The sequence below is a fragment of the Olea europaea genome, chromosome 18, assembly GCF_002742605.1.
Source record: "Olea europaea var. sylvestris chromosome 18, O_europaea_v1, whole genome shotgun sequence".
Taxonomy (NCBI): domain Eukaryota; kingdom Viridiplantae; phylum Streptophyta; class Magnoliopsida; order Lamiales; family Oleaceae; genus Olea; species Olea europaea.
This window is the reverse complement of record NC_036254.1, coordinates 31,335,848-31,347,957: the sequence shown is the minus strand read 5'-3', so window position 1 is coordinate 31,347,957 and position 12,110 is coordinate 31,335,848.

Here is a 12,110-nt window from a genome sequence, read left to right as displayed (position 1 = left end):
AGCCTGTTACACATTTATTAATTGGCGGCTCCGCCACTACATTGATAAGACAAGACACTTGTACTCTATGATGGGCGTCCCATCAATCAATCAGGAAGGATCCTTGTATAAGACCGGATCTCAGGGGATGAGTGCTACTTAGAGTCTTGGGACCTCGGAGTGATGGGACTCAACTAGAACACGACTTCGGCATATTCATTTGGCCACGTCATGGGCATTGTAAGAGTATGCTGGTCTACTCCTGTTGGCCAGGGGCCTCGGATAAGATACTACGTGGTTCGACAAAAGTGGGCCATGGGCATAGTGGGTCAGCCAAGTACAAGTGTGTCAATATGTAACAATAATGCCCCAAATTCAAGTATAGTCATTTATGTAATGCGTGGACTTTTATTGTGGTAAAGCATGTGGGGTGAAAATTGAAAGAAATTTTTGAAGTTGAAAGAATTTTTTGTACCTTAACTAATAGTCCCCCAAGTCCAAGTATAGATAATTATATCATGGTTGGAGTTGGAAGTGGTGGCGTTGCAGTTATTGAAAAAGGTGAGGATGTGGCTAAACTATAAAAAAGCAGAAGTAGTCGAGGTGATGAGTGTATCGAACCTGTTGAAGCTTGTGAGGATGTGGCTGAATTGTGAAGAAGCAGAAGAAGCCGAGGCAATGAGTGGATCAAACATGCCGAGTCTTGTTAGGATGTGGCTAAATTGTGAAGAAGCAGAAGAAGCCGAGGCGATGAGTGGATCGAACATGCCGAAGCTTGTGAGGATGTGGTTGAACTACGAAGAAGCAAAAGTAGCCGAGATGGTGAATGGATCGAACCTGCTGAGGCTTGTGAGGATGTGGCTGAATTGAAAAGAAGCGGAAGCTGAGGCGGTGACTGAATCGAACATGCTGGGGCCTATGAGGAGTTATTATTGTCTTCGATGCTTGTGCTAATAATTTGATGTTTTGCACACGTTACCAAGAAAAGGAAACCTAACTGTTTCAACTTCCAAGGCACGTACGACTGCTGCATTAAATATGCAATGATGGCTACAGCTGGGGCTTCTAGAAGAAGACTTGCTTGGAGACGTGTGTGAGGAGCACGTTTGAATCTGATGTGTAGATTTCAAAAAAGATTTGAATTCTATGCCTCGGGTTTAGCCTTGAATTGAAGAACTAAGATTTATGAGGCTCCAATATAAGGGCTGAGATTCGTCCTCGCTTCCTATAAAAAGGGCAAAGACTCCCATTTGAAACCCTTCTTCGTTCTTTGATCTCTGCAATTTTTCTGACATTTAGAGTTTTTCGACATATAAATTGCTTCGATTCCATTTTCTGGCTTCCCTTGGTTTCTTTAGTAGTCCAGTGTAGGTATTTATTGCGAGAATAATTTATTTTGCAATCTTTGTCGATTTTTCAAACTTTTTGATATAAAGTTCACTTCGGATAGGGAATTGGTGACCATAGCTAGGTTGGGTGAGGGGGTTGTTCTGTATGGTGATTTTAAGGTGGAGTATTATGCCATGGCCGAGGAGCCTATAGATTATGAAGAGGAATGGGGGGCTGCTAGATAGCGTCAAACATTACCTTAAAGAAGTGGGAGGAAATTAGGGAGAAATATTGTGTCCCTCATTAGGTGGAGATGTTAGTTCCCGAGGCCTACAAAAGGGCTTGTTTTAAAAGGCCTGGATGTGTGCTATAAGTGAATACTTGTTCAAAGCAGGTATGCGTCTTTCTCTGCGTCTTTCTCTGCACTCCTTCTTTGGGGCTGTGCTTAGGAATTTTATGTTGTCACCGATCCAGGTACTGTCGAATGGGTGGAGCCAACTAGTGGGGTCGTAATTCTTGTGTAAAGAATGTTGTTAGGGGAGGATATACCTCTGTACATCTTTCAGACCCTTTTTAGCCTCGCGTCTTAGGTAAAGATGAGTCGAAGGGGTGGTATTACATCACACCCTGGGGAGGTCACGCACCCTTTGTGGTAGAGCTGCCTTCTTCCATCAAGGGATGGAAGGAGTTATGATTCTGGGTTTGAGAAAAGTGGCAAGCGGTTGAGGGGGACAAGACAGTGGCTTGCATAGTACCGACAAAGTACTACGAAGCTCGTGAGTGCCCAAGCTTGAGATGTTTACATTTTGACAAGTTTCTCAATATTTTGTTAATTGTTGCCACTTATTTTGCAGATTCTAGCACGAGGTTTAAGCTCAACGAGGGGGAGTTTGAGATTATAGAGGACATATATAAGTGGCCTTTAAAGCTTCACCACTTCGACCACCTCATTGACCGATGCCGATACTTCGTAGATTTCGAATTGATGGCTTCTAAGGGTAAGAAATGCATCCACTCGATCAAATTTGTACTTGATTGTTATTTAGTGTTGAGCTATGGTGTCTTCACAGATAAGTTCAAGAAAAAGGAGTATCCCGTTCCTAACGTGGCTTCAATTCTGAGAGCCACCTCCACAGCGAGGGTGAGGCCTTTGAAGCCAAGCTCCGGTGCGGCAAAGGAGGTCAGGGGCCAGTTGGAGAGGCTCTCCAAGGATAACAGCTCTAGGGGGTCCGGAGATGAGGCCCCCCAAAAGTCAGAGAAGGCAAAGGAGCCTCGGACAAAGAAAAGGTCCCCGAGGACTCCCATAAGAAGAGGAGGCCGGTTCACGTCACTAGCTCTTCCAGAAAGTTCGGGACATCAGTGTTTCATTCAAGCAAGGATGCCCCGCTTCAGCCGAAGCTGCTAGACTCTGCCATGAAGGTAGTCAAAGTTGAAATGGTGAGGAAAGTTGAGGCCAGGGAGGAAGCTGCCAGCAGGGCAGCAGAGGAAGCGGAGAAGAAGGCAGCTAAGCAGAGGCTGACCGGGACTTAAGGGAAGTTTCCCAATTTTTTGGTGAGGCATGATGAGGCACTGGTGTCGACTTTGTTGGATGCGCTGCCCGCTGAGGTTTGAGGCTCCATAGAAAGTTTTTACAAGTTCTGGATCGATCGATGGTAGATGCATGCCTCAAGCTGCGATGCGGTGGACCTCACTAGGGCTTTGGTAAGCCAAAGACCTCACACTTTGGGCCTCGCACTTGAGTGCAGGGAAACGCTCGTCGACTTTTAGACGAGGAATAAGTCCTCCAAGGACAAGTTGGCCTCCACTGAGGAGGAACTAAAGAAAATAAGGGCTGAGGCAGAGGAGATGAAGGCCCAAAAGATTGAAAATGCAGTCAAGTTGGAATCCACCTTGGCCCAAATTGAGGCTTTGAAGAAAGAGGTGTACAAGTCTCAATGTGAGATGGCCTCCCTCACTAAAAAAGTGGAGATTTCTAATAATCACCAGAAGGTGACAGCTGAGGCCCTGGAGCATGCCAAATTAGAGCTGATCAGGGCCAAGGATGCTTACAAATTTTTGAATGGCCAAATAAAATGGCATGTCAACGAGCAGAAGAGGGCAAGGAAGGAGGTCCAGGTGGCGAGAGAGGAGGCGTTAAGGATTACATTTCCAACTTCCACCTCATCGAGGAGTATCAACGCTTCGGGTTGTAGTGGAGGAACTTTGCCTATGCGGAGGTGCTGGATAGGGCTGAGGAGCTTCTCCTAAACATCGACCTATCACAACTGAGGTCGGAGTTTGTTGATGAAGTTCTTCAGACGCCTGCTGAGAAAGTAGTCGATGATAAAGTGGCCGAGGATAAGGAAGCAGACACTTCTGAAACTCAAGCTGCAGGGCACCTGTTGTCGAGGCACAGCCACCATCTGCCTAAGTAGCATAGTTTACTTTCAATTTATTCTGATGTACTGGCCTCGGGCTCTCCTCTTGTAATATCATATTCAATGTTAATGATAGTCAATGTTTTACAACATTATATCTTTTCAATATTCAATGTCAATGAAAGTCAAAGAAAGTACATAGATCTCGGTAAATAATCAAGCATAAGTCTGAGTTAACAATCCAAACTTGACATCTTAAACTTCCATTACTTGTAATAATCAAGTTTAAGGATGAGTTAATAATCAAGCTATATAAATGATGACTTAACGGGTTGTACTTAGGTTCCATCACTTGAAATAAACCACGATGTCCAAGTTGAATGAAGTATTCAATGTAAATTGAATAGGTTATTTGATTGGAACTTTCCATTGAGTTCGAATTAGGGAGGACGAGGTGACCCCCGAGTTGGGAATCAGGACCTTTCCTCTGGAAAACCCTCGCTTCTCTATATGGTGGATGGTGCAGCCATATAGAGACTTCTCCCTTTGACGTTCAGCCTTGCCAAAGGTAGATATGTGGAGTGAGCCTCGGAGTTCGAACGATGTGATCCTAGAGTTGGGAATCGGAACCTCTCCTCCGAGACTCCTACGCTTCTCTACATGGTTGATGGTGCAGCCATGTAGAGACTTCTCCATTTGGTGTTCAGCCTCACCAAAGGTAGGCATGTGGAGTGAGTCTCGGAGTTCGGACGAAGTGATCCCATAGTTGGGAATCAAGACCTCTCCTCCGAGGCTCCCACGCTTCTCTACATGACGAATGGTGCAGCCACATAGAGGCTTCTCCCTTTGGCATTTAGCCTCATCAAAGGTAGGCATATGGAGCGAGTCTCGAAGTTCACGCAAGGTAATCCCAGAGTTGGAAATCAGGACCTCTCCTCCAAGGCTCCCACGCTTCTCTACATGGTGGATGGTGCAGCCATGTAGAGACTTCTCCCTTTGGCGTTCAGCCTCGCCAGAGGTAGGTATGTGGAGTGAGCCTCGGAGTTCGGGCGAGGTGAGCCTAGAGTTGAAAATCAGGACCTCTCCTCCGAGGCTCCCACGCTTCTCTACATGGTGGATGGTATAGCCATGTAGAGGCTTCTCCCAGTGGCATTCAACCTCGCCAAAGGTAGGCATGTGGAATGAGTCTCGAAGTTCGGGTGAGGTGACCCTAGAGTTGGGAATCAGGACTTCTTCTCTGAGGCTCCCACGTTTTGAGTGTCGTATCTGAATTTTAATAACATTTTATTGAAGCTGAAAATCAGTTACATAAGATGGGAAAGATCATCCAGCGATGCAGCATATTCATTGGTAGTAAATTCTGTGATGTTCAATATTCCATGGACGAGGTTGTGCGTTGCCATCCATAGCTTCGATTCTGTAGATGCCAGTTCGGGGTTCTTCTTTGACTCTGTAGGTACCTTCTTAGTTTGGACTCAATGTGCTTTCGCCATGTCCTTTGGAGGAGAGGAAGACTCTCCTAAGAATCTCTTCTTCACCTTGGAATTGAAGTATTTGATCATTTTCCTTTGGTAAGTAGTGAGCCTCGGCTGGGCATCATCTCTTCTTCATCAATAAAGTCGAGGTTGAACCTTTGTAGTTCGTCATTAGTTACCTCGCTAAAGTATAGGTGACGCAGTGATGGTAAATCGACCTCGACGGGGCTCATGGCTTCAGTTTGATAAGCCATGAGGAAAGGAGTTTCCCCCCCATGGGAGTTCTGGTGGTAGTTCGGATTGCCCAAAGCACTTGAGGTAACTCATCAACCCGGGCTCCCTTTGACGCATCCAGTTTCCTTTTGAGGACATGTTTGATCGTCTTGTTTACAGTCTCAACTTGGCCATTGGCTTGACGATGATGAGGAGTTGAGAAGTCCTTCTTGATTCCGAGTTCTTCGCATAGGTTCCTGACTTTCTTATTGTCGAACTGTCTTCTATTGTCTGAAACTATGGAGTGGAAAATTCCATACCAGCATATGATGTTCTTCCAAAGGAACTTGGAGGTGTTTCCTTCTCTGATCTTTGCTAGCGGTTCGACCTCAACCCACTTCTTGAAATAATCAATGGCTACAATAGCAAAGTTCGCGCCTCCTCTGCCTTTAGGTTGGGGACCTATCAGGTCCACACTCCACTTGGAAAAGAGCCATGGGTTGGAGACAGCACTTAGCTCTTGTGCGAATTACCTCTGAATGGGATAGAACTGTTCGCACTTGTCACACTTGCGCACGAATTGAAGCGTATCCTTTTTTCAAGGCCTCAGTACCTTTTGTGCTAAGGCTAGTCCTCCTGAGTGATTGTCACAAACAATTTCATGGATTTCTCTTAGAATGTAGGTGGCCTCGTCTCCCCCAACACAGCAAAGAAGTGGGAAAAAGAAGCTTCTTTTGTAAAGTACATCATCAATGAAGAAGAAATGAGCTGACCTCCTCCTCACTTTGTAGTTCTCATTTTTGTTAGTGGGCAGGATCTGGTCCTTTAGGAAGGCTATGATAGGTTGCATCCAGGTGGGGATTCATTCGACCTACATCACTTCAAGGGCCTCGGTAGACGGCGTGAGGAGGTGCTCAATTGGTACTATTGCAAGTAGTTCGAAGTCCTTGCTGCTCGCAAGTTTAGTGAGTACATCTGAATGTGCGTTTTCAAGGCAAGGGATCTGTATTATTTCGAATTTTTCAAAAGATGGGAGGAGGTCCGTCAACATCTTCAAGTAGGAGGCCATGGTTTTATCCCTAGCTGAAAAATTACCATTCACTTGGCTTACTACCAGCTGGGAGTCACTGTTGATACATAGCTTCCTTACTTGCATTTCTTTGGCTACTCTGAGGCCTGCGAGGAGCGCCTCATACTCGAGTTGGTGGCCTTAAATCCGAACCTCACGGCTGAGTTCAACTTGTGACCTTCTAGGCTGACAAGGACTATTCCAGCTCCCGAACCTATGTCTCCAGTCGAACCATCCAAGAACAAGTTCCACGTGGGGGGCTCAACATGTTCCATAACCTCTTCTACCTCAGGATACATTAGCAAACTTTGCTACAAAATCAGCTAAAGCTTGGCCTTTGATGGCTGCCCTTGTCTTAAAGACAATGTTGAATTCACTTAACTTCACTGCCACTTCAGTAGTCTTCTTGAGGCATTTGGCTTCTGTAGCACTTGCCTCAAAGGGAAGTTGGTCAGCACGTAAATGATGTGTGCCTGGAAGTAGGGCCTCAACTTCCTAGAAGCTGTGCTAGCTTCTCCATATCGGGATAGTAAGTTTCTGGAGATAGGAGTGCTTTGCTTGGGTGGCTCCTTCCTCTCGGGTTAGGACCGCGCTGATGGTCTCATTGGAGACGGCCAGGTATAGCTGAAGGATATCGCTGGGCTTTGGTTTACAGAGGATGGGGCCTGCCCTAAATGCCTTTTCAGGCCCTGGATGGCCTCTTCACACTCCTCATTCCATTCGAGCTTCTTCCCAATTTTCAATATCTTGAAGAACGGGAGGCATTTATCAGTAACTTTGGAGACAAAGCGGCTGAAGGCTGCCACTTGTCCCGTTAGGCTTTGGACTCCTTGGGTTTCTAGGGTGATCTCGTCTCGAGCAAGGTATTCATATTTTCGGGATTGGCTTCGATCCCTCTTTAGTTAACCATGTACCCCAGGAATTTGCCAGAGGCAACACCAAAAGTGCACTTAAAGGGGTTGAGCTTCATCCCGTACCTTCTGAGGGTTTGAAAAGTGTCATCTAGGTGCGTCACATGGTCGTCCGCCTTCAGGCTTTTCACAAGCGTTTCGTCCACGTATACTTTCATTGTCTTGTCGATGAGGTCCACAAACATTTTGTTGGCAAGCCTTTGATAGGTGGCCCTGGCATTTTTCAACCCAAAGGGCATCATCTTGTAGCAGTAAAGGCCTCTGTCAGTGATAAATGAGGTATTTTCCTCATCAGCTGGGGACATAGGTATTTGGTTATAGCCAGAGTAGGCGTCCATGAAACTTAGGAGCTCATGCCTGGGAAGCTGTGTTTGAGGCATGCCTTGTAAAGATTCGTAAGGTCGATACATACCCTCCACTTACCGTTGTGCTTCTTGACTAGCACCGGGTTGGAGACCCAGTTCGGGTAGATGACCTCTCTAATGAATCCATTCTTAATTAGCTTCTGCACTTCTCTATTCAATGCCTCATACATTTCTGGATTGAGGGCTCTTCTCTTCTATCGGTGCAGGGCAGCCTTAGGATCTATCTTTAGGTAGTGACAGCTGACCTTAGGGTCTATGCCTACCATGTCTTCATACCTCCAAGCAAAGACATCAAGATTTTTGCAGAGAAAGTATTTTAATTTTTTTCATGTCGTTGTTTTTAATTTTTTTCATGTCATTGCGCAGGCCTATGCCTACTTTCAGCACCTTCGTGGGGTCGCGGGGGTCGATTGGGAAGCTTTCTAGTTCCTCAATCGGTGTTGTTTGGGGTTCGTGTTCAATCACACGGGGATCGATCTCATCGATCAGGGAGATTTTTTCTTGCTTGGAAGGTACGTTGATCATGTCAACATCCTCTCGTTTGGGAGGGGCCTCGCTTGGGACGTTTTCCATATCCACATCAGTCAGGATGACATGTACGTCTTGGGGCTCAACCTTTCTGATGGAGCTTAGGTAGCATTCTCTTGACCCTCTTTGGTCACATCTCACTGTTATCACCCTGTTATCAATCAAGAGTTTGATGCATAAGTGGTGGATGGAGGTGACAGCTCCTAACTTCTTCAGGGCTAGTCTACCCATGACTCCGTGGTAAGCTGACCGACTGTGTACAATAAGGAATTCCATGAAGTTTATAGTGGCTTAAGGGGACTCTTCCATCTCTACTGCCAATATTATTTTTCCTCTCACAGTGATACTATCTTCGATAAATCCGTACAGAGAAGTGGTGGTAGGCGTCAGCTCATGGTCCAGGATCATCTTGTCAAAGGTAGACCCGAACAGGATGTTAACGGAGCTGCCATGGTCTACTAGCATTCGCTTGAGCCCATTTCGGGCCACAGCAGCCCTTACCACAAGTTCATCCCAATGGGGGTAGTGAACCCCTTCAGAGTCCTTTTAGGTGAAGACGATGGGTGGTACTTGGTTTCTTCGGAAGCTACTGTCCACGATATAACTGGTTAGTGAGAGGCGTTTGGCCTCTCGAACGTAGTTTCATTTTGCATTTTGAGTCTCACCTCCCACATAGGGGCCTCTAAATATGGTATCTATCTCGTGAATAGGGGTCTCTTCTTGTGCATGGCAGTTTCCACGATGCATGTGTCCTTTCCTGGGTCTCTCCACATCATGTTCCCTTCAAAGGAGGGATACATCTCGCTGGCAGGGCGCGGCCTCCTCACGCCCAGGTCGTCGGTTGATCCTAGGCGAGGGCCTGTTTGCCTGTGGTGACTCATTACTCCTATTTTAAGGGTGTTTCCGTCGGTTGTGGTATGCATACTCCCAACACTCGGACGTGTCATGACCGTATGAGCAATGGTACGTATAACAATCGGGGAGTTCTGATTAGGCCTATTCCTAGGTCTTGAATCGCGCCTCTGGCCTTTTTCTCTACGGGAGGCCTGTTGTGAAGTTTCTGCTTACGGGTTAGTGGTAGTTGCGTTGACATCTTCATTTGCCAAAGTTGGGACTGCATTCAAAGTGGTTGTGGCAAATGCTTACCTTGAATTTCCATTACTAGGCGAGTTCATCTGGTAGTCCATCAAGTGGGAGATCGGTCCTTGGCGCACTGTCTTTGTTGAGGTGGGAGGCCTGTCCTGGCCCGATTCTTGTGTTCAATTAGCTCCACATTGATGATCTCCCACCTCATCATTTCCAATAGGACATCATAAGTGGTGGGATCTTGGTTTTATACATCCCTCCAAAATATGGTGGTCATATTCAGACCTCCTCTTAGGGCTAATAAAGCTTCACGATCGGTGACTTGCACGCAGTACGTCATTTCGTTAATAAAGCGTGATAAAAAGCTTTTTAGGAATTCCCTATGGGCCTGGCTCATGTCTAGAAGGCGCTGGATAGGGGTTTCTCCCTCTTTGCTTACTGTAAACCTTTTTAAGAAAGTGTTCTTGAACTCTGACCAACTCCTTATGCTCCCAGGTAATAGTCAACTATACTAAGTGTCAAATGAAAAGTTCTACATTTCACGGCTGGGGTGGCACCTCGAAGGCTCATATGTGTTTATATAAGCACTTAGGTGTTTCTCCTAGTCGTCTCTCCCGTCATACTTTGTTATTTTGGGCATCACATAGTGGCTCAAAACTTGGGCATTTCTCAGTTCCCTTGAAAATGGGAGATTTTCATCATCGTCGTCAAAGTCACAGGATCTCTGTTGCTCATCTGAGTCATTATTTTCTTCGACCTCATACCTGGGTGGTTGATGAGAGGCTCCAGCTTGAGTCCTAGCCTCCTTTTCCCTTCTTTGGTGCCTATTTCTAGGCGGAGTAGCACGGGGGACATTTTCATGCCTTTCCTCCGGCTGATGAGTCATTAGAGGTGGGGCCTGTGGTTTATTTTGAGGTTCTCGTTGCTATTGTTGCTGCTGCCCGTGCCTCGGTTCCGCATGGCTAATTCTGTCAAAGACGCTGTTAGACCTCCTAGGTCTTTGCTCTGGCTCATATGCTGGTGGAAAGTTAACTTGGTTATTTCGGGCCTCTATGGGTCGGCCTGCAGCATAATTGGAGGAAATGTCAACTTCTATTTCCCTCTCCATGGGACTTATGCCTCGGCTGTATTCTGGTGATACAACCATTTGGCTCTGGACTTTTTCATCTTGTTGATAATGTCCTTGGGGTACATAGGGGGGAATAGGGAAGCCTTCCTGGCTCTGTAACTTATGGCCATGTTTTGGTTAGCAATATCCCTCATGTTTGAGGCCATGGTGGCCATCTCTCTCAACAACTGAGCGGTCATCCGTATTCTACCTCTTCTGTTGTGGTGGTGAGGTCGATGCCGAGCTGCAGGGGCAGCTGTCGGTGGGGGCATTCCCACATTTCTCTTAGCCACCTAGGGTGCACATCCTCGTCTGAACTCATTATCTTCTATTCCAACTTCAAATTGTTGCTAAGTTATGGAGCTTCCACTCGTTCTTTTTCAAGAACAAAATCTTTTTCAAGGGGATGCCCAAATTATTATAGTATGGTTTCCCATAGACGGTGCCAATTAATTGAACCCAGAATATGTTGCCAATAGATACTAGACCCATCCACGCACACGTAAGCCTGGTCCAAAACGCTAAGACACATGAACGGTCTAGAACTAGTAGTAAAAAGGGAGCGTGGGAGCGGCTCAAAGGCGCGGGACGAGAACGTTCAGAATTCGACAAGATGTTTGCATAACGATCGTACAATAATTAACAATCAATGTTTGTAGAATGAGTGTGTTGCAAGAGAGTAAAATGTAAAGGATGTTGTATTTGTTCTTGTGTTGAATCTTGCATTTTTCTTGTGAGAGATGTATAGGGGAGTATTTATAGTATTACAACTTAGATCGTGACCCTTGGTTAGGAGTACACGTGGTCTCATCTCGTAAGTTTACATGTCAAATTATAGGTATCACATTTGACTTCCTAGCCTGCTACACATTTATTAATTGGCGGCTCCGCCACTACATTGATAAGACAAGACACTTGTACTCTATGATGGGTGTCCCATCAATCAATCAGGAAGGATCCTTGTATAAGATCGACTCTAGGGAGGAGTGCTCCTTAGAGCCTTAGGACCTCAAAGTGATAGGCCTCAGAGTGAAGGGCCTCGACTAGAACACCACTTTGGCATATTCATTTGGGCCATGTCATGGGCGTTGTAATAGTATGCTGGTCTACTCCTATTGGTCGGGGGCCTCGGATAAGATACCATGTGGTTCGACAGAAGTGGGCTATGGGCCACAGTAGGTCGGCCAAGTACAAGTGTGTCAATATGTAACAGTTAACATATCACACAATTACTATGCCGAAGGTTCGTTGATGCAGTACAGTTGCTAATTAAGAAGCTTTCATGAATTTGGAAGATGAAAAATAGGATAATAGTAAAATCTAAAACTAAAATTGAATTCAATTATTCTTTGAAATTATGTTATAAGTTTTATAATTTGCCTCCTGTGCATGTTAAATGGGCCGAACAGAGCCATTCAACTTGACCCTCCATGTGAGCTGGCTCGCTCTATTGAAGTGTGACTCGATTCAGCCTACGAACTTACCCCTTGGTGGGACGAGTCGAGCCGATTTTTGAAATTTCATTTTTCGCTCATTTTAATGAATCGACTAGCAGTGGACATTTTTTCCCCGAACCGGTGGAATTGGACAAGAACCGTTTTGAACCGATCGGTTCGACTCCGGATCTTCTAAAAAATAATTTGATTTCGAGACAAATTTTTAAGAATCGATTGGTACCAGTCCGATTCCC